Source organism: Tamandua tetradactyla, chromosome 21, assembly GCF_023851605.1.
Source record: "Tamandua tetradactyla isolate mTamTet1 chromosome 21, mTamTet1.pri, whole genome shotgun sequence".
Lineage (NCBI taxonomy): Eukaryota > Metazoa > Chordata > Mammalia > Pilosa > Myrmecophagidae > Tamandua > Tamandua tetradactyla.
In genome coordinates, this window is record NC_135347.1 from 14,462,369 (window position 1) to 14,486,131 (window position 23,763).

The 23,763-nt window shown below is 37.5% G+C and overlaps 1 long non-coding RNA gene across 1 annotated transcript in view; it reads left to right on the forward strand.

Annotated features, from left to right (window-relative positions):
* The window catches only part of LOC143665489 (uncharacterized), a 98,454-nt gene that overhangs the window by 12,319 nt on the left and 62,372 nt on the right, over positions 1–23,763 (forward strand). Inside the window, exons 2-3 of the long non-coding RNA XR_013167005.1 lie at positions 5,605–5,795; positions 7,231–7,299. This is a non-coding gene — a long non-coding RNA (uncharacterized LOC143665489). The remainder of the gene's footprint in view (positions 1–5,604; positions 5,796–7,230; positions 7,300–23,763) is intronic.

Below are 23,763 nucleotides of genomic sequence, written 5' to 3' on the forward strand. Positions count from 1 at the left end.
TATAATATAAGCGATAATTTTGGAATTTGGGGCACAGGAGATAAGAAGAGGGAATTGAGGCAGGTAGCAGAAGGGATTTGTATTAGTTAGGGTTCTCTAGAGAAACAGAATCAACAGGGAACACTTGCAAATATAAAATTTATAAAAGTGTCTCATGTGACTGCAGGAATGCAGAGTCCAAAAGAGTTGGCTGTGAAGCCGACAATTCCAATGGAGGGTCTGGATGAATTCCACAGGAGAGGCTCACCAGCTAAAGCAGGAGTGGAACCTGTCTCCTCTGAATCCTCCTTAAAAGGCTTCCCACGATTAGATTAAGCATCACTCATTGTAGAAGACTCTCACCTTTGGCTGATTACAAATGGAATCAGCTGTGGATGCAGCTGATGTGATCATGATCTAATTCTATGAAATGTCCTCATTGCAACAGACAGGCCAGCACTTGCCCAACCAGATAAACAGGTACCACAACTTGGCCAAGTTGACACATGTCCCTGACCATGACAGGGTTAAAGGCCTATGTACAAACTACTTATGTGAGAAGCTTGGTAGCAATTAAACTACTTATGTGAGAAGCTTGGTAGCAAATTAAAGGGGAGGAATAGGAATCAACTCTAAAGGGTCAGAAATATTAAGCAGTTCTCACTCTCCAGACCCCATTTGACTTGGGATACCTGTGCATATTTGAGAGCAGAACAGAAAGAAGCCTTGTTTCTCTCTAGGCTGGAAAAGTCAACTTTAGTTTTTTCTTCCTTGACTGCCTTTTAATATCAAAATCCCTTTAACTAGAGAAAATGAGAAATTTAAAACCTGGAAAACAAAAAGTAAAGCCCCCAAAGCCTTACTTAAGGATACATTCCTTTAATGTGGTAGATTCTTTGATTCTTACAATCATCCTGAAAAGTAGGGGTTATCTCCACCTTAGGAATGAACAAATTAGGGCCGAAAGGGAAAAGTGATTTGTCCAAAGTTACCCAGATGATAAATTCTGCCAGTGTCTTTGAAAGACAAAGATCTGTGTTCAGGGCTGACTTCATAGATGTGTGATCTGTTCAGTCACACAGGGCCCTGCACTTAGATGGGCCCTTGGTTTAGTTGAATGCTTTGCTGTCGCCATCTTGAATTTCGCAGTAATTTTTTAACAAATTATTGGGCCTTGCAAATTATGTAGTTGATTCTGCCTGCATCCAGAAAATGAATTTCCAGAGGACCACCTGCCTAACAGGCTAGAATCTTATATAGTTCACCATTTAAATTTCCTATTACAGTCCAGGTCCTATATTCATTTAATTACTATCACTGTTATTGGCACAAACTCTTCTGACTCCACACATAGCTTCAGGTGTGGTCTGCCCTCTTTATCTGCGACCTCCTCAATCTATACCCACTTTCTCCCTTTTCTCTAACAGTCAATTGTATCAGTTAACCATTGCCACAATAATGTTGTACAAAAAAGCAATCATAAAATGTCGGCATCACCCAATTGTAAATTTACTGCTCGTGAATCTGTGGTCAGCTGTGGCTGGCTAGGTGGCTCGCTGATCTTGGCTGGGCTCACTTATTTGTCCGAGGTTGTGTTGGCTGAGATGGTGGGATGGCTTGGCTCCAGCAGACCAGCCTGAGTATGTTTACATGGCAAAGGAAAGGGTGAAGAGCACAGGCAGAACATACAAGGCCTTTTGATGTTTGAACTCACAACTGGTATGCTGTCTCTTCTGTCTCTTGCTATTGGCAGAGGTGAGTAATAGACTCCACAATTTCAGTGAGATGACTGCAATTTCACACAGTACAGGATGTAGGTTCAGAGAGGGGTGAAAGTTGGTTCTGTTAATGAGATGGTTCCATTACAGATACCAAGCCCAGGAGATTCTACCTTCTTCTCTATCTGGTGCCATCTCCTCTCTATTCCTGTTGTTTCTTTCTAGCTCCAGCTCCATCTACCTGAAGTAGATTCTTCTGCTTTGCATTCTCTACCTCTCAAAGCTAGTCTCCCTGATTAACTATCCTTGTGATTTAGCTCTTGATTTACCCCTAATTAAAAATACTGAGTGTCTACTTAAAAAAATTCCCTCAGAGTGATTTCCTATGAGCTCTACCTTTGTCTCCATCACACTATTCCAGTTTTCTCTCTCTTTCCTCTGGGTTCTTACCCTACAGCCAAAGTGAAGTACTTTCCACTATTCACTCTTTCCTTAATTTTTCCTTATTTTGATCCTTTGTTCAAGCTCTGTTTTTGTTTTCAGATGCTCTTATACCTTTGACTCTGCTTTTTGAAATTGTATTCCTCCAAGATTCAGCTCAGTGTCTTTTTTATGAAATCTGCTCATACCTCCCTCCCCCAGTGGCTTTCTCTCTCCAGTGAAAAGTCATCATTCTCTCCTACTTTTCATCAGCACTTGACCCATTTTACCTTGAGTTATAGGCATTTATTTGGATGATGACTTAGCACTCCCAGCAGATTTAAGCTCCTTCAGAATGAACTGTGACTGATGTCTACATGTCCCTAGCACAGTAACTGCCACATGGTGGGCATTCTAAAGAGGTCTGCTGAAGGAAAAAATGCTTGAATGAATGTGGCTAAGAAAAAGGATGTCTTAGCCTCAAATTAGCCCCCAAAGTGTACTTTGAGGCTTTAGAATTCCATCTTCTCAGGGTCTAATGGAAAAGAGCCAAGCCTCCCCTTCTATTTATTTCCATTTTGAAGGACTGAAATTAGTAGACCTGATGTTGTAGAGTCCTCTTTCTCTCTCAACCAAAGCCTTTCCTTCTGTTGGCTGGTTAATGTTGTTAAGTCAGACTCCTTTTCTAAATGGGCCCCTGACCCTGGGTGAGGGTCATGACTGTGGCTGCATGGACCGTGATAGATGGTTTTCATTTCTCCTGAGGACTGTGGCGTAGAGCAGTGGCGGGGATCTAGCACAACCATCTCCCTTCACCCTTATCCTGACAGTCCTATTGGCTTCTGAACTTGAGATGATTTTCTTCATGGATATCCCTCTCCACACACTCCTCTGATTAGCAGGCAGCCTTCCTCTCTCCTGACTTTTCCTATCCTCAGGGGACTTCACCTTTCAGAATATATTCACCTCTATGGACTTTCATATTAATTTCGGTCAAATGGGTCAATTTTATCACATGGTTCTCTGCATCCTCTGACTCCTACATTGTCTACTTTCATCTTTCTCTCCATCATGTCCCTCTGTGTGATGGGTCATGCCAGACCCAGACCCTGCTACTCTCCACCTCACGTTCAGATTTATTTCATTTGTTAAATAAATCTGGATTGCATGAGCATATAACTGATTGGTCTTTGACTCCATTTTATTTCTTTTTGAGTTTGAACCATTGAGCTCACGTTTATTTTATGCTTAATTTGTTTTTTTTCATTGAAAATGTGAGTGCTTTCCAAGCATGGAGTGGACTTGCTATCTTTTCCTAATTTGAGCTTGTGGCCTATTTTGCCACTTAGTTGGTCAAGAGCTATTTTAATTGGAACCACAGGAATTGATGGCTATGATTTTCTATTTAGTTTTCTTATTTCCTGTTTTGCAAGAAACATGAGACCAGAGAAGCGGCAATTTCTGTGGCATGGGACCTTCTGAAATTACATTATTCTTCTGAGATTCTTTTGTGTGCTAAATTGTAAGAGGCTTTTATTGATTAGCTTTCAGTATTTTTCTGTTTTTTGGAGGCCTGTTTCTAAAGGCAAACCAATATTTGTCAGTCAATGAATAGATTTTAAGTGGCCACTGGGAATGGCAGCCTGGAATTGCACAGTGAAGATTAGATTTGGGTCCTGGCTAATTTATTTTATTTTCTAAAGAGGATAGACCTGTAAGAAAATAAGACTTTTATATTTCCCAGCACTCTCTCTCCTTCTCATTAAAATTATGAGGCAGTGTATATACAGTTGAGTGTGGGTGCTGGAGAGTCTCTGTTCAAATTCCAGCATTACCATTTACTAAGGGGTAGTGCCTTGGAACATATAACTAAACCTGTGCCTCAGTTTGCTCATATCTAAAATAGGGGTTGGTGTATAAATCAAGTATGGTAATATACATGAGTTCTTGGCATAGTGCCTGAACATATTAAAGTGATACTAATGTTATTATTCTTATTATTACCAATTGTTTATTTTATTATTATTTTTTTTTGCATGGGCAGGCTCTGGGAATTGAACCTGGGTCTTTGGCATGGTAGGCAAGAATTCTGCCACTCAGCCACTGTTGCACCGCCCTATTTTTTTGCCTATATTGTTTTGATCCTTGCTTTAATTTTGCCCAGATTTTCATATGAGCAAAAATGATGGCTAGAATCTTGGTCATGTGATAATATGAGCAAAATGGAGGCTAAGGTAGAAATGTTATTGATAGAACTAGGTAGAAATTGTCCCATAAAATGTTAGCATTGTACCTGGATAGGCTTGAATAAAGTGTTATACTTTTTTTCATTATGCTTACAATTTTACAGAATAATGCATAGCACTTTAGTATATTCACAAAGCAAATAACCATTGAGTGCTAGGAAAATACTCTTCATGAAAGCAGCCTTTCTTTCTTTTCAAGGACAGTCAAAGCCTGGTATGTTTAAAATGAATATTCTTTACTGGCTTTCTGCATGATTTACTAAACAATAACAAACATCATTTTCAACCTTAAATTATAAAGCAAATGGTCAATATCTTCATGACTGGACATTTTACAAATGCTCATATGAATAGTTATGGTTTTTAAATGCTGTGAATAATTATTTGAAAATACAGTTTTTTATGGTCACACAATTTTCCAATTTTATGGAGGGACCATAATTTTTTCTATAGTCAGCCAGTACCCCAAATTAAACTATTTGCACAGACTCAAGGGTGCTTCCCGAAATAAGACATTATTATCAGTTTTTCATATCTGATTAGGAAATGTCATTGTTCTCAGTATAGCAGTGAAGACAAAGTCCTTGTCCTCTGTTGTGCTCAGCATCCTGGGAAATAGGAGAGTGCAATCATCCCTTTGATGATCAGAAAAAATCTGACTGATTTAATGCTCTTTTATTAATTCTGAGAGGAAGAGAACAAAGTTACATAGAGAAGTACAGAGAAAAAACTCTTGCCTCTTAGGGGTTTTAGACTTCCCAGAGAAGTGAAGTAGGCAGATCGGCCACTTTGAAAAGACTGCACAAATCTTTGTGAGACAAATACTGTTTCTTATTAAGTTGTGAATTTTTAATGGAGTCCTACAGTTGAGTCTATTACTGAAACGCACCGCCCCCGACTTCTACACTTTAAAATTGATCAAGTGGAGAAAGCATCAGATTTGGTTTTCATCTCTAGAGGAGAGAGGATTTTCCAAAAATGACCATTGGCTGTGTGATACCATTTTTCTCTGGCAAGCAGCTGAAATGGGTTTCTAACCTACTCTTTTCCCTATTTTTGGTTAAGAGCTCTGGAAAAGTACAAATCCAAGCACAACTTGGGAAGAGCTGGAAGTTTAGGGGGCTTTGAGATTTCAACTATTGAGTAAGGAAGTTAATTATCTTTTATTTAAGGGATTATATCGATAATGATATGTCGTTCCTCTCTTTTACACTCTCTGAAATGATTGTCTGGTGTCCCAGCAGTTTACCCCTCTTCCATGCTTCACAGTATCCAGGAAAAGCTTGCTTTGTATACAGATTCTCTTCCGCAGCATTTTGTTAGTCTGGAGGTTATCTGTAACTGGAAGTACTATAGCAAATACGAAGAAAGCAAGCAAAAGAAATGTTTATCACGCTCGGAGACTTCCCATAGCCTTGAAAGGCAGCCACAGGTAAGAGAAAAAGGATGTCAAACTGAAAGGAAAATGTCCGTGCACCAAAATCTGTCTTCCCCTCCTTCCATAGTAATAGATGATACATTCCCAAGCTCCCTTGCTGCTAGGCTGGCCATGTGACAAAGCCCTTTCAATGGAATGCAAGCAGAAGTGATATGTACCACTTTTAGACACATTTGCTAGAATAGTCTTCCTCTAACTAAGTAAAATCTACATCTCTGTCATTGCTATCTGCTAATCCTTGTTTATTTCTCTGAAGTAAATAAAATAAGCCTACTATTTGTTCCACATGCCACTTTTAGTTCCAAAAATCTATGCTTGTATAATTATGGTGAGTATGACTCTGGAATTAAGGGCATCCAGGCTGATATTTGTGGTTATTTAATTTTATATATGTGAGAGATAGAGAAGTGAGGATTAAGAGTTCAGACTTTGGAGTCACACTCCCCAGGTATATTTCTGCCGTTATGCTTTCTAGCTGGGTAACCTTGGGAAAACAATTTAAATTTTTCAAGTTTCAGTTTCCATACTAGTAAAATGGGATAATAATAGTACCTCATAAGATTGTTTTGAGAATTAAATGAATTAATAAATGCAAAAGGCTTGAGAGAGTGCCCTCAGGTAAAAAAATCCTCAAATGTTAGCTATCACTATTAATATTTGTAAATTAAATAGTCCAACAAAACAGGAAATCAGTGATTAAATTTGACCACTTCTCTGCATACCTATATTCATCTTCCCATATATAATGACCTCTACTCACCACCCCCTTTTCTGTTTTAGGACCTGGAACAGTTTGTCATTTTTGTTTGGGACTTAACTTTCAGTTTACCACTCTGATGCAAATATAATGTAAAGATACAGAGGGAGCATTGGCAGATAAATAGGTTTTCAGACAGTTAAACATGGGCCAAAGGGAAGTTGCTTAAAAATAATTATAATTCTAACCTCATTAGTGCCTGTTAATCACAAGGCTTTGAGATTTGGGGCTGAGAGATGCAGTTCGCTGGAAGAAATTTTGTCTGCATGGCCCTTGGCCCCACATGTTCTCCAAGGGGATTGGCTATGCTGTAAAATGACTCAGGGTAGACATTTCAGGCCACAGGAAAGCAGCTGTTATTAGCCCATTCTCAGCCTTCTAGTAAAAGAAAGACTAACTCTGAAGATCTAAAGATATACACACCAGAAATTCTGTAGGATTTTTGTGCAATATGAGATGATGTTTGCATAACAATAACTGAGGTTAATGTGAAAAGAAAATACCACCATTTTCACCACAGAAAACCCATTTTTGTTAATAGACAAGGAAATCCGCAAGGTATAAGGCTGGGATCTGGAGATCTTTGGCATTCTCTCTCTATATTTCCTATTATCTGAATTGAAAATAACCCTGAGGTCTATTCCTATTTTTATTTCTTGTGTGTCTCTTCAGTGCCTGGGAGAAAGACTAGCAGAATGATTAAAAGCGCAGCTTTACTACTTTTCAGTTGTGTGAACATGGGTAAGTTACTCAAGTCTTGAAGTTTTTGTTTTTTCATCCCCCAAATAGGATAGTCAGTGGATCCCTATCACTGAGTTGTGAGGACAATGTGCTATGCATGGTCAGTGCCTGACACAGAGAGTTCAGTAGATGGTTGTTGCTTTTTATTTTCTAGGGCAGTTGTGAGTTGACAAAACAATCATGCATAAAATATGAGATTCCTATAAACTACCCTACCACCAAGACTTTGCGTTGGTGTGGAACATTTGTTACAATTGATGATAGCATTAAAATTAATAATTGTACTTTTTAAACAGTACTTATTTTTGTTATAATTGATGAAAGATTATAAAATAATTTTATCTATCATCTGTTATTAACATTAGGTGTGTTTTCCCATATACCACACTATTATTACCACTTTGTATTAGTATTGTACATTTGTTCTAATTTGTAAGAGAACCTTCTCATGCTTATATTAGTAAGTATAGTCCATAATCTACAATAGGGTTAACTGTGTTGCATAGTCCTATGCTTAATCTTTATTCTGATAATATATGCAACCTAAAGTTTCCCTTTTAAACCACATTAACCTATATCAGTGCCATTGATTACACTCACAATAATTTCCAAACCTTTATCATCAACCTAAGTAGAAATTCTGTTGAAGTTAAACACCAGCTCACCATTCTCTAACCCTAATCTATCTCCTGGTAACCTATATTATAGATTTTAACTTTATGAGTTTGCTTATTATAATTAGATCATGAAAGTGTGATCATGCAGTATTTGTCCTTTTGTGTCTGGCTTATTTTACTCAACATAATGTCCTCAGTGTACATCCATGTTGTCACATGCATCAGGTCTTCATTCCTTTTCATGGCTGAATCAAATTCCATTGTATGTATATATCACATTTTATTTTTCCATATTTATCAGTTGATGGACATTTGGTTTGCTTCCATCTTTGGGCAATTTTGAATAATGCTGCTATGAACAGTGCTGTGCAAATATCTGATTGTGTCCCTGCTTTCAGTTCTTCTGGGTACATACATAGTAGCAGGATTACTGGCAATTCTACTTAACGTTTTGACAGATCACCCAGCTGTCCTCCATAGAGGCTGCACCATTTTACATCTCCACCAGCAATGAATGAGTGCTCCTATTTCTTCACATTTTCAAACATTTATAGTTTTCTGGATTTTTAATAGCGGCCCTTCTAATAGGTGTGAAATGATATCTCTTTGTGGTTTTGATTTGCATTTTCCCGATAGCTAGTGATGTTGGGTATCTTTTTATGTATTTTTAGGTATTTGTATTTTATCTTTGGAAAAGTGTTCAAGTCTTTTGCCCATTTTTAAATTGAGTTGTTTGTGTTTTTTTGTTGAGTTACAGGATTTCTTTTAATATCTGGATATTAAACCTTGATTGATATGTGGTTTCCAAATATTTTCTCCCACTGAGGTGTCTTTTCATTTTCTTGGCAAAGCCTTTTGATGCAAAAAATTTTTAAATTGGAGGTGGTCCCTCTTCTAGTTTGCTAGCTGCAGGAATGCAATATGCCAGAAATGGAATGGCTTTTAAAAAGGGGAATTTAATAAGTTGCTAGTTTACAGTTCCAAGCCCGAGAAAATGTCCCAATTAAAACAAGTCTATAGAAATGTCCAATCTAAGGCATCCAGGGAAAGATGGCTTGGTTCAAGAAGGCCGATGAAGTTCAGGGTTTCTCTCTCAAGTGAGAAGGCACATGGTGAACACAGTCAGACTTTTTCTCTCGTCTGTGAAGGCACATGGTGAACACGGTCAGGGTTCCTCTCTCATCTGGAAGGGCACATGGCGGACACGGCATCATCTGCTAGCTTCTTCTCATGGCTTCCTGTTTCAGGAAGCTCCCTGGGAGGAATGTTCCTTCTTCATCTCCAAAGGTCGCTGGCTGGTGGATTCTTGCTTCTCGTGGCTATGGCGTTCTGCTCTACTCTCTCTGAATCTTTCATTCTCCAAAACGTTTCCTCTTTTACAGGACTTCAGAAACTTATCAAGACCCACCCAGTGGCTGGAGACATGTCGTCACCTAATCCAGCTTAACAACCACTCTTGATTAAATCACATCATCCAGGGAGGGGATCTGATTGCAGTTTCAAACATACAGTATTGAATAGGGATTATTCTGCCTTTATGAAATGGGATTTAGATCAAAACATGACTTTTCTGGGGGATATACATCTTTTCAAACCAGCACAGTCCCCTTTACCTATTTTTGTTGTTGCTTGTTCTTTGGGGTAAAGTCTAAGAAGCCATTGCCAATCACAAGATCTTGAAGATGCTTCCCTACATTTTCTTCTAGGAGTTTTATGGTCCTAGTTCTTATATTTAGGTCTTCGATTCATCTTGAGTTAATTTTGTATAAAGTATGAGATAGGGGTCCTCTTTCATTCTTTTGAATATGGGTATCCAGTTCTCCCAGAACCATTTGTTGAGGAGATTATTCTGTCCCAGTTGAGAGGACTTGGGAGCCCTGTCAAGTATTAGTTGGCCTTATATGTAAGGCTCTATTTCTTAGCTCTTGAGTCAATTACATTGGTCAATATATCTATCCTTATGCCAGTATCATGCTACTTTGACTGCTGTAGTTTTGTAATATACTTTAAAGTCAGGAAGTGTGAATCCTCCAACTTTGGTCTTCATTTTCAAGATATTTTTTTACTATTCAGGGTCTCTTGCCCTTCCAAATAAGTTTGATAATTGGCTTTTCCATTTCTACAAAGTAGACCTTTGAAATTTTGATTGGGACTGCATTGAATTTGTAAATCAATTTGTTTAGAATTGAGAGCTAAATGACATTTAGTCTTCCAGTTCATGAACACAGAATGTCCTTCCTTTTATTTAGGTCTTCTTTCATTTCTTTTAGCAATGTTTTGTATTTTCCTGTATACCATTCTTTTACATCGTTCATTAAATTTATTCCTAGATATTTGATTCTTTTAGTTGCTATTGTAAATGAAATGTTTATCCTTGATTTTCTCCTTACAATGCTCTTTATTACTGTATAGAAACACTATGGATTTCTGCTTTTTTTTTTTTTTAACATGGGCAGACACTGGGAATTGAACCTGGGTTTCTGGCATGGCAGGCAAGAACTCTGCCTGCTGAGCTGCCATGGCCTGCTCAGAAACACAATGGATTTTTGCTTGTTGATCTTGTATACCCTGCCACTTTGCTTAACTTGTTTATTAGCTCTAGTAGCCTTCTTGTAGATTTTTCAGGACTTTCTATATACAGGATCATGTCATTTGCAAATAGTGAAAGTTTTCCTTCTTCCTTTCCAATTTGATAGCATTTTATTTCTTTTTGTTGCCTAATTACACTGGCTGGAATCTCTAGCACAGTGTGTAATAACAATGGTGACAGTGGGTATCCTTGTCTTAATCTCTATCTTATAAGGAAAGTGCTCAGTGTTTCACCATTGAGTACAATGTTAAGTGTTGGTTTTACACACTCTTTTATCTTGCTGAGGAAGTTTCCTTCTATTCCTATTTTTTTTGAAGTATTTTTATCAGGAAGAAATCCTGGATTTTGTTAAATGCCTTTTCTACATCAATTGAGATAATAATGTGGTTTTTCCCTTCCAATTTGTTGATGTGGTGAATTACCTTAGTTGATTTACTTGTGTTGAACCACCCTTGCATTCCTGGGATCAAACCCACTTGATCATGGGGTATAATTGTTTTAATGTGCTGTTGAATTCTATTTGCAAGTATTTTGTTGAGGATTTTTTTCATGAATATTTATCAGGGAAGTGGGTATGTAATTTTAATTTCTGGTAGTATCTTTATCTGGCTTTGCGATTATGGTGATGTTGACTTCATATAATGAACTAGATAGTGTTCCCTCCTCTTCAAAATTCTTGAATAGTTTGAGCAGAATTGGTATTAATTCTTTTTGGCATGATTGGTAGAACTCACCTGTGAAGACATCTGGTCCTGGGAGGGACCTTGTTGGGAGGTTTTTAATGATTGATTCAATCTCTTTACTTGTAACTGGTCTGTTGAGGTCTTTTATTTCTTCTAGAGTCAGTGTATGTTTTTCTAGGAATTTTTCCATTTCCCCTAAGTTGTCTAATTTGTTGGCATACAGTTGTTCATAGCATCCTCTTATGATCCTTTTTATTTCTATTGTCAGTAGTAATGCCCCCACATTTCTGATTTTAATTAATTGATCTTCCCTCCTTTATTTATCGGTCTAACAGTTTGCCAATTTTATTGATCATCTCAAAGAACCAACTTTTTTTAAATTCTCTGTTTATTATTCTCAAGTTCATTTATTTCTGCTCTAATCTTTTTAATTTGTTTCCTTCTATTTGCTTTGGAATTAGTTTGCTGTTCTTTTTCTAGTTCTTATATGTGTGCATTTAGGTCTTTGATTTTATCTCTCTCTTCTATTTTAATGTAGGCATTTAGGGTTATAATTTTCCCTCTCAGTACTGCCTTCCCTGCATCCCGTAAGTTTTGACAAGTGGTGTTCTCTTTTTCAATTTGGCTTGGGGTGACATTTACTGGTTTTTCTTCCAATTTCTTCTTTGACTCACTGTGGTTTAAGATTGTGTTGTTTAACTTCCATATATTTGTGAATTTTCCATTTTTCTGCCTGTTTTTGATCTTCAGCTTCATCCCATTCTGGTCATGAAAGTGCTTTGAATAATTTCAATCTTTTAAAATTTATTGAGACTAATTTGTGACCCAACATCTGGTCTATCTTGGAGAATTATAAATGAGCACTTGAGAAGAATGTGTATCCTGCTGGTTTGGAGTGTAGTATTCTGTGTATGTGTTTGGTTTAGTTCATTTATCATATTATGCAAGTTCTCTGTTTCCTTATTGATCTTCTGTCTAAATGTTCTATCTATTTATGAGAGTGGTATATTGAAGTCTCCAGCTATTATGCTAGAGACATCTATCTCTCCCTTCAGTTTTGCCAGTGTTTATCATGTATTTTGTGGCACCAGGTTAAGTGCATAAATATATATAATTGTTATTTCTTCTTGGTGGATTGTCCCTTTTATAAATTTGTAGTATACTTCTTGCCTCTTATAATAGTTTTTCACTTAAAGTCTATTTTGTCTGATTTTAGTATAGCTTACTTCAGCTCTTTTTGGTTTACAGTTTGTGAGGAATATCTTTCTCCAGCCTTTCACTTTCAATCTTTCGTGTCTTTGGGTCAAAGTTCTTCCCCCATAGATAGCATATACTTGGATCATACTTTTTTATACACTCTGCCAATCTGTGCCTTTTGGTTGAGAAGTTCAATTCATTAACATTCAATGGTATTGCTGTAAAGGCAATACTTACTTCAATCTTTTCATCCTTTGTTTTTTTATCCTTTTAGTTACTGTTCTAGTTTGCTAGCTGCCAGAGTGCAATATACTGGAAACTCAATGGCATTTAAAAGGGTAAATTTATAAGTTACAGGTTTACAGTCCTGAGGCCATGAAAATGTCCCAATCAAAGCAAGTCTACAGAAATGTGCCATCTAAGATATCCAGGGAAAGATATCTTGATTCAAGAAGGCTAATGAAGTTCAGGGTTTTTCTCTCAAGTGGAAAGGCACATGGCAAACATGATCAGAGTTTTTCTGTTGGTGTGAAGGGCACATGGTGAACATGGCATCATCGCTAGCTTCCTCTCCAGCTCCTTGGGAGGCATTTTCCTTCTTCATCTCTGAAAGTCACTGGCAGGTGGCCTCTGCTTTGTGGTTCTGCAGCATTCTGTTGTCCTTCTCTGCTCTCTCTGAATCTCTCACTTTTTCTAAAATGTTTCCTCTTTTATAGATTCCAGTAAAGTAATCAAGACCCACCTGGAATGGGTGGAGACACGTCTCCACCTAATCAGTTTTAATAGCCACACTTATTGAGTCACATCTCCATGGAGATAAGTCAGTTAAAGTTTCCAACATACAGTACTGAATAGGGATTAGAAGAAATGGCTGCCTTTATAAAATGGGATTAGGATTAAAACATGGCTTTTCTAGGGTACATACATCCTTTCAAATGGGCACAGTTACCCTTACTGATAATCTGGATGCATAAACATTTAGATTCTTATTCCTTTTTGGTGAATTGTCCCTTTTATTAATGTGAAATGTCCTTCTTCATCTCTTAGGACATCTTTGCATTTGAAATCTATTTTCTCTGATATTACTATAGCTACTCTTGCTTTCTTTTGGCTACAGCTTGTGTTTAATATTTTTTCCATCTTTTCATTTTCAATCTATTTGTATCTTTGCATCTAAGATGGGTGTCTGGTAAATAGCATACAGATGCATCATATTTTTCATCCATTCTGCCAATCTGTGTTTTTTAAGTAGTGAGTTTAGTCTGTTACCATTCAAAGTTATTGCTGTAAAAGCCGTTCTTGAGTCTACCTTCTTATCCTTTGGTTTTTATTTATCACGTCTGTTTCTTTCCCTCTCTCTCTTTCTATCCTTTAAATTACCTTAATAATCTCTTCAATTCTGTGCCCTCTTCTAGACCTCTCTCTCCTGTCTTTTTGTTTTCTCACCTGTTGAATAGTCTGAACTTAGTCTAATGTTTCTTCCCTTGTATGTTGTGAATTACTCTTCTTGTGCTTCTTTCAGGACTTTCTGCTTCCCTTCACATTTGACAATCTGATTAGAATATGTCTTGGAGTGAGTCTATTTGAATTTATTCTATTTGAGTTCACTGGGCTTCTTTTATTTGCATATTTATGTCTTTTATAAGGGTTGGGAAATTTTCCCTAATTATCTCCTCAAATAACCTTCCTAACCTTTTGCTCTTCTCCTTCTGGGACACCAGTGGTTCTTATATTTGTGCACTTCATGTTGTCCATCATTTCTCTGAGACCCAATTCAAATTTTTCCATCTTTTTTGCGATTTTCTCTTTTGCATGTTCAAATTCATTTGTCCTGTCCTCTAGTTCACTCATTCTTCTGCCTCTTCAAATCTGCTGTTGTGTATCTCTGGTATATTTTAAATTTGATCTACAATAGCTTTCATTTCCATAAGATCTGTTTTTTCTATTTATTCTCCCAAATTTTTCTTTATGTTCTTCTAGTGTCTTCTTTTTTTTAATTTTTAAATTTTTGTAAATATAGCAACATACAAATGCAAACATTCTTACTATATGATCATTTCATTCTTGGTATGATATCAATAACACACAATATCATCACATAATTGTATATTCATCACCATGGTCATTTCTTACAACATTTGCATCAATTCAGAAAAAGAAATAAAGAGAAAAAACTCATACATTCCATATCCCTTACCCCTCCCTCTCATTGATTGCTAGTATTTCCATCTGCCCAATATATTTTAGCTTTTGTTTCCCCTATTTTTTTCTATACCCCTTATCACTCCCTTTCATTGATCACTAGCATTTTCAGTCTACTAAATTTATTTTAACATTTGTTCCCCCATTATTTGTTTATTTTTAACCCATATGTCTTAATCATCTGTCCATAAGGTAGATAAAAGGAGCATCAGACTCAAGGTTTTCACAATCTCACAGTCACATTGCGAAAGCTCTATCGTTATACAATCATCTTCAAGAAACATGGCTACAGGAACACAGCTCTACATTTTCAGGCACTTCCCTCTAGCCTCTCTAATATACCTTAACTAAAAAAGTGATAGCTATATAATGTTTAAGAATAACCTCCAGGATAACCTCTCAACTTTGTTTGAAATCTCTCAGCCATTGACACTTTATTTTGTCTCATTTCTCTCTTCCCCCTTTTTGTGTAGAAGGTTTTCTCAATCCCTTGATGCTGAGTCCCAACTCAGTTTTGTGTCCCACATTGACAGGAAGGTTTACACCCCTGAGAGTCATGTACCACAGAGGGAGAGAGGGGGAGGGCAGTGAGTTTGCTTGTCACATTGGCTGAGAGAGAGAGGCCACATCTGAGCAACAAAAGAGGTTCTCTTGGGGTGACTCTTAGGCCTAATTTTAAGTAGGCTTAGCCTATCCTTTGCAGGGATAAGTTTCATATGAAAAAACCCCAAGATTGAGGGCTCAGCCTATTGTTTGGTTGTCCCCACTACTTGTGAGAATATCAGGAATTCTACACATAGGGAAGTTGAATTGTTCCCCTTTCTTGCCATTCCCCCAAGGGGACTTTGTAAATACATTTTTATTCACTGATCAAATAACTCTGGGACTTATTAGGGCATCACTGTGGGCAAATCTACAAACTCTCATGCCCTACTCAAAGTTCCATGTCCTTATGGTGTTCAATGAAATGCTCCACATAAGTTATATTAGGAAATACACTAGTCAAATTATAAATTTTATACCAAATAAGCATTTTTTGCTTTAGTCTTGCACATAAAGTTTAAAAATAAGAATTACCACCTATTTTCAACACACTGCAATATTGACATTCCTTTGTTCTTCCTAATGCAAAAGCATTTTTTAATTTGTACATTTAGTCACTATCATTGTACATTCTAGGCATTCCTTGATTATAGCATCTCGGTCTTTATTGTCTATCTTTCCTTTTGATTTCATTTATGCCCCCAACCCTCCTCCCTCTATCATTCTCACATCAGCTTTATTCAGTGTAATAACATTATTGTATTATACTTAGGTAGTATTGTGCTATCCATTTTGAACTTTTGCAATCAGTCCTGTTGCACAGTCTGTATCCCTTCAGCTCCAATTACCCAATATCTATCCTATTTCCATCTCCTGACGGTCTCTGTTCTTAGCTGAAATTCTCCAAATTTATTCACTAATGTTAGCTCATATCTGTGCGACCATACAGCATTTGTCCTTTTGTTTCTGGCTAATTGCACTCAGCATAATGTACTCAAGGTCCATCCATGTTCTTATGTACTTCATAACTTTATTCTGTCTTACAGCTGCAAAATATTCCATCATATGAATATACTACAGCTTGTTTAACAACTTTTCTCCTGATGGGCGTTTGGGTTGTTTCCATCTCTTGGCAGTTATAAATAATGCTGCTAGAACATTGGTGTACAAATGTCTGTTTGTGTCCTTGCCCTCTTGTCCTCTGAGTAGATACCTAGCAGTGGTGTTGCCAGGTCATATGGCACTTCTATACTTAGCTTCCTGAGGAACTGCCAAACTGCCTTCCACAGCAGTTGTACCATTTGACATTCCCACCAACAGTAGATAAGTGTGCCTCTTTCTCCACATCCTCTTCAGCACTTGTCATTTTCTGTTTTATTGGTGACCATTCAGGTGGGTGTGAGTTTTGATTTGCATTTCCCTAATAGCCAAGGAAGTTGAACATTTTTTCATGTTCTTTTTAGCCATTTGTATTTCCTCTTCTTAGAAGTGTCTGTTCATGTCTTTTGCTCATTATGTAATTGGGTTGTTTGTCTTTGTGTTGTTAAGTTGAACAATCTCTTTATATATTCTGGATACTAGACCTTTATCTGATATATCATTTCCAAATATTTTCTCCCATTGTGTAGGCTGTCTTTTTACTTTCTTGACAAAGTTCTTTGATGCACAAAAATGTTTAATTTTGAGGAGTTCCCATTTCTTTCTTTCTTCAATACTTATACTTTGACTGTAAGATCTAGGAAACTGCCTTCTATTATAAGATTTATAAGATATTTCCCTAAATTTTTTCTAAAATTTTTATGATCTTAGATCTAATGTTCAGGTCTTTGATCCATTCTGATTTAGTTTTTGTGTAAGCTATGAGATATGGATCCTCTTTCATTATTTTGCATGAGGATATCTAGTTCTCTAGGCATCATTTATTAAAGAGACTGTTCTGTCTCAGGTGAGTTGGCTTGACTGCCTTATCAAAGACCAACTGTCCATAGATGAGAAGGTCTACATCTGAACAATCTATTTGATTCCATTGGTCAGGATATTTATCTTTATGCCAGTACCATGCTGTTTTGACTACCATAGCTTCATAATCTGCCTTAAAGCCAGGTAGTGTGAGACCTCTGACTTCATTTTTCTTTTTCAGGATATTTTTTAGCTGTTTGGGGCACACTGCCCTTCCAGATAAATTTGGTATTTGTTTTTCCATTTTTGAAAAGTAAGTTTTTGGGATTTTAATTGGTATTGCATTGACTCTGTAAGTCAATTTAGGTAGAATTGACATCTTAAATATATTTAGTCTTCCAAACCATGAACATGGTATGCCCTTCCGTTTATATTGGTCTTCTGTGATTTCTTTTAGCAATTTCTTGTAGTTTCCTTTGTATCCTTTTAAATTTATTCCTAAATATTTGATTCTTTTGGTTGCAATTGTAAATGGAATTTTTTCCTTGATTTCTCCATCAGGTTTTCCGTTACCAGTGTATAGAAACACTACTGATTTTTAAGGGTACCACTTTGCTGTCCTCATTTATTAGCTCTAGTAGTTTTGCTGTGGGTTTTTCAGGGTTTTTGATATATAGTGTCATCTCATCTGCAGTGAGAGTTTTGCATCTTCCTTTCCAATTTTGATGCCTTGTATTTCTTTTTCTTATCTAATTGCTCTGGCTAGAACTTCTAACACACTTTTGAATAACAATGGCGATAGTGGCCTTCCTTGTCTTGTTTCTGATCTTAGGGGAAAGTTTTCAGTTTTTCCCCACTGAGCATGATGTTATCTGTGGGTTTTTCATATATTCCTTTTATCATGTTCTATTCCTATCCTTTGAAGTGTTTTCAACAGGAAAGGATTTCAATTTTGTCATATGCCTTTTCTGTATCAATTGAGATGATCATGTGATTTTTCTGCTTTGATTTGTTAATATGGTGTATTACATTAATTACTTTTCTGATGTTGAACCATCCTTGCATACCTGGGATGAATCTTACTTGGTCATGGTATATAATTCTTTTAATGTGGTGCTGGATTCTATTTGCAAGAATTTTGTTGAGGGTTTTTGCATCGATATTCATTAGAGAGATTGGTCTGTAATTTCTTTCCTTGTAATATCTTTGGTATGAGGGTGATGTTGGCTTCATTGAATGAGTTAGGTAGCCTTCCCTTATCTTCAGTTTTTTTGAGGAGTTTGAGTGTGGTTGGTACTATTTCTTTCTTGAATGTTTGGTAGAATTTACATGTGAGCCCTCTGGGCTTGAACTTTTTGTTTTTTTAAATGACTAATTCAATTTCTTTACTTGTGATTGGTTTGTTGAGGTCGTCTATTTCCTCTCAAGTCAATGTTGTGTGTTTATGCATTTCTAGGAAGTTGTCCATTTCATCTACATTGTCTAGTTTATTAGTGTGCTTATTTGAAAGGATGTATGTACCCTTTAAAAGCCATGTTTTAATCAAAATCCCATTTTGAAAAGGCAGAATTATCCCTATTCAATATTGTATGTAATTAGATCATCTCCCTGGAGATGTAACCCAATCAAGAGTGGTTGTTAAGCTGGAATAGGAGAGGCCTGTCTCCACCCATTTGGGTGGGTCTTGGTTGGTTTACTGGAGTCCTATAAAAGAGGAAACATTTTGGAGAATGAGAGATTCAGAGAGAGAACAGAGAATGCTGCAGCACCATGAAGCAGAGAGTCTGCAAGCCAGTGACCTTTGGAGATGAAGAAGGAAAACGCCTCCCAGGGAGCTTCATGAAACAGGAAGCCATGAGAGAAAGCTAGCAGATGATGCTGTGTTCGCCATGTGCCCTTCCAGCTGAGAAACTGTGACTGCATTTACCATGTACCATTCCACTTTAGAGAGAATCCCTGAACTTCATTGGCCTTCTTGAACCAAAGTATCTTTCCCTGGATGGATGCCTTTGATTGGACATTTCTATAGACCTGTTTTAATTGGAACATTTTCTCGGCCTTAGAACTGTAAACTAGCAATTCATTAATTTCCCCTTTTTAAAAGCCATTCCACTTCTGGTATATTGCATTCTGGCAGCTAGCAAACTAGAACAATTAGCATAAAGTTGTTCGTAGTATCCTCTCATTACCTCCTTTATTTCTGTGGGGTCAGTGGTTATGTCTCCTCTTCCATTTATGATTTTATTTATTTGCATCTCTTCTTTTTGTCAACCTCACTAAGGGTCCATCAATATTATTGATTTTCTCATAGAACCAACTTCAGGTTTTGTTGGTTTTCTTGATTGTTTTCATGTTCTCAATTTCATTTATTTCTGCTCTAATCTTTGTTATTTCTTTCCTTTTGTTTGCTTTGGGGTTAGTCTGCTGTTCTTTCTCTAGTTCTTCCAAGTAGACAGTTAATTGCTCCATTTTTGCTCTTTCTTCTTTTTTGATACAGGCATTTATGGCAAAAGATCTTCCTCTTAGCACTGCCTTTGCTGCATCCCATGAAATTTGATATGTTGTGTTTTCATTTTAATTTGCCTTGATGTATTTACTGATTTCTCTTGTGATTTCTTCCTTGACCTATTGGTTGTTTTAAGAGTGTGTTGTTGAGCCTTCATATATTTGTGAATTTTCTGGCACTCTGCCTATTATTGAGTTCTATCTTCATTCCTTTATGATCTGAGAAAGTGTTTTGTGATTTCAATCTTTTTAAATTTATTGACACTTGCTTTATGACACAGCATATTGTCTATTGTTGAGAATGATTCATGGGCACTTGAGAAAAAGGTCTATCTTGCTATTGTGGGGTGTAACATTCTATAAATATCTGTTAAGTCTAGCTCATTTATTGTATTATTCAAATTCTCTGTTTCTTTATTGATCCTCTGTCTAGATGTCCTGTCCATTGATAAGAGTGGGAAATTGAAGTCGCCAACTATTATGGTAGATGTGTCTATTTCTCTTTCCAGTGTTTGTCTCATGTATTTTGAAGCACTTTGGCTTGGTACATAAATATTTATGACTGTTATGTCTTCTTGTTGAATTGTTCCTTTTATTAATACCTAATGTCCTTCTTTGTCTCTTTTAATTATTTTACATTTGAAGTCTGATTTTTAGATATTAGTATAGCTCCTCCTACTCTTCTCTGACCGCTGTTTGCATGAAATATCTTTTCCCAACCTTTCACTTTCAATTTATAATTATCCTTGGGTCTAAGATGCATCTCCTGTAGACAGCAATAGATGGGTCCTGTTTTTTAATATATTCTGCCAGTCTTTGTCTTTTGATTGGTGAGTTTAATCCATTAACATTTAGTGTTATTACTGTAAGGGCAGTACTTTTTTTTTTTTTTTTTTTTTTACCATTTTGCCTTTTGTATTTTATATGTCATATCTAATTTTTCTTCTTTTTACCTTTACTGATAGTCTACACTTTTCTCCACACCTTTCTCTCCTGTCTTTTCCTATCTGTCTCTAGTGCTCCCTTTAGTATTTCTTGCAGAGCCGGTCTCTTGGTCACAAATTCTCTCAGTGATTTTTTGTCTGAAAATGTTTTAATTTCTCTCTCATTTTTGAAGGACAATTTTGCTGGATATAGAATTCTTGGTTGGCAGTTATTCTCTTTTTGTATCTTAAATATTCATCCCATTGTCTTCTTGCCTGCATGGTTTCTGCTGAGAAATCTACTCATAGTCTTATTGGGCTTCCTTTGTATGTGATGGATTGTTTTTCTTTTGCCACTTTCAAGATTTTTTCTTTCTCTTTGACATCTGACATTCTGATTAGTAAGAATCTTGAAGTACATCTATTTGGATTTATTCTGTTTGGGGTATGCTGCACTTCTTGAATCTGTAATTTAAAATCTTTCGTAAGAGTTGGGAAATTTTCAGTGATAATTTCCGCCACTAGTTTTTCTCCTCCTTTTCCCTTTTCTTCTCCATCTGGGACACCCACAACATGTATATTCATGCATTTCATGTTGTCATTCCCTAAGTCCCTGCTCTTATTTTCCGTTTTTTTCCCACTATTTTCTTTTGTTTGTCGGATTTCAGATGTCCTGTCCTCCAGCTCATTAATCCTATCTTCTGCCTCTTGAAATATGACATTGATGGTTTCCATTGTTCTTTCATCTCTTCTACTGTGCCTTTCATTCCCATTAGTTCTGTGATTTGTTTTTTCAGGCTTTTGATTTTTTGTTTTTGTTCATTCCTTACCTTCTTTATATCCTCCCTCAATTCATTGATTTGATTTTTGATGAGGTTTTCCATGTCTGTTCATACATTCTGAATTAATTGTTTCAACTCCTGTATCTCATTTGAATTGTTGGTTTGTTCCTTTGACTGGGCCATATCTTCAGTTTTCCTAATATGATTCATTAATTTTTCTGGCATCTAGGCATTTAATTACCTTAATTAGTTTATTCTGGAGATTGTTTTCACTTTTTTTTTTACCTAGGATTTTCTTACTGGATGACTTTATTGTCTATCTGTTCTTTGACATTCAGTTCAGTTTATTGTAGACTTCTAGCTTAGGTTTTGTTTAACAGGTGAGAAGTTTTCAGTTTTTGTTTTCTTGTTTCTTGCCCTGCCTATATGGTGCCTCCCCCCCCCCCCCCCCCCCCCGCTTAGGAGAGTGTACTTAGGTATTAGAGACCCCAGTCAGATATTCCAAGACCAAACTGGCCTCCTGTCAGGAGGAAAGCATCACCTGCATCAGTTTTCCCTGAGGGTGAGACCCAGCAGGTTGAAAGACTTTGCTATGAAGCCTCTAGACTTTCTTTTCCCTGTATGTGGTGCTTTTCTGCCTGTGGGTCCCACCAGCATAAGGTGATATTGTACCTTTAACTTAAGCAGAGTCTCCCTGTTGGTGGCATGGTTGAGACAGAGGAGAGGTTGTAGACTGGCTTTAATTCACTTCAGTTTTTCAGACCCTGGCATCTGAATTCCTTGAGGGAAGGTTTCCACCTGAGCTGGGCCCCTTCCCTCTCCTTGGGAAGGCACAGCCTCCAGACAAACTCTCAAACAAGCTTAATTCTGCCCATGCCTGGGGCAGTTGGAGCCTGAGAAGCCCTGCAGCTGTATCAAAATAGCAGCCAACCTGTAGAAACACAGACACAAAAAAGAAAAGAAAAAAAAAAAAGCCCTTTTCAGAGCAGGATCCCTGTTTCTCAGGTTTGCCAATTGAAAGTTTAAATTGGTACATTGCTCTGTGTATCTCCAGGTCCTATGTGCCCCCTCCTTTCCTTCAGGGCCCAGGCCCTTTCAAGTATTTTGTGCTCTCTGATCCAAAAACCTTTTTTTTTTACTTTTCTTTTTCCTTCATCCCTGCTCCCTGTGCACCAGGGCAAAAACCAGCAACTTCTGCTTTTACTCGAGGTTCAGCTGAGCTAGGGGTCTATTTTTAATCGTCAGAATTTGTTAATTAATTCCACAATTGGAGCTTGGTTGCACTCAGCCCCCTGCTGCTACTAAAGTCTCTTTTCTATCCCCTCTGTGAAGCAGCCTTTGGGTAGGGGTGCCAGCCTCCACAACTTGGGGGACTCAAGTTCTGGGTAGGCTTGCAGCTGGTCCAGTTTGTCCAGACTGGTGTATGTGGTGTGTCCAGTCACTTACATGACTCCAGCAGTTGTTCTGTACTGTTCCCAACTATTTACTAGCTGCTCTGGAGGATGAACTAAATCCCACTCCTCATAAGCTACCATCTTGACTCCTCCTCCATTCTTAAGTGTCTTCTTGATATCCTTTATGTCTTCTGCTAGCTCATTGAACTTATTTAGGATATTTTTATGAACATCTTTGATCATTTATTCTAAATTCTGTCTCCACCAGTGTTTTAATTTGCTCATTTGGTTGGGCATAGTTTCTTGCATCTTTATGTACTTTGTGATTTCCTGGTGCCTTTGAGGCATTTGATTATCTTGATAGGATTATTTTGAAAGTTGATTTTCCTCACTCATCTAAATTTTGTAGTGATTTGGGTTTGCATTGAAGATTTCCTTTTGCACTTGGTTATTCAGTAATTCCCCTCCAAACCAAAGCCAGGAGGTATAACTCAAACTTAAGTTCGTTAAAAGCTAAGCAGAAAGACTGTACTTTCTGTATCTTCTCAGCAGGCCTGACTTTCCCCAACTAAGTCAACCAGCTGGGCTGGGAACCAGCCAGTTGCAAAGCCATTCAAGGCCACAGGTTTCCATGCATGCTGAAAGCCACCAACCCTGCGGCTGGCGTTTGGGCAGCATGCACCTCAGTGGGTAACCTGCTTGTGGGCATGATTAGGCCTGGTAGTCTCCAGGTTTCTGTGTGGAATGATCTTTGGCTGTGGGGCTGAGTATTTCAACTGCTCCTGTCCACAGCCTGCCTGGGAGTGCCTGATGCTGTCACACAGCTTGCTTCTGACTTCCCACCTCTCCACCCATGCATGCCATGAGCATTCTAGGCCTCCATGGAGAAAAAGATAGAAGTAACGGGATCCAGGGAGTCTCTTTCACTGGCCAATTGTCAGATCAGCTCAGCTATGTGTCCCCCTCTTTCCTCAGGGGAGGGCCCCCAGTCTCAGTCAAAACTAGGTATTCACAGTAATTTGCCTCAGGGGTGGGGAGTAGGCACTGTACCTTACAAGGTTGTGTGTGGGTATACAGAGTCTTCTGGCTCTGGGTTCCCCACAGTAACTCCTGGCTGTGGATCTGAGAG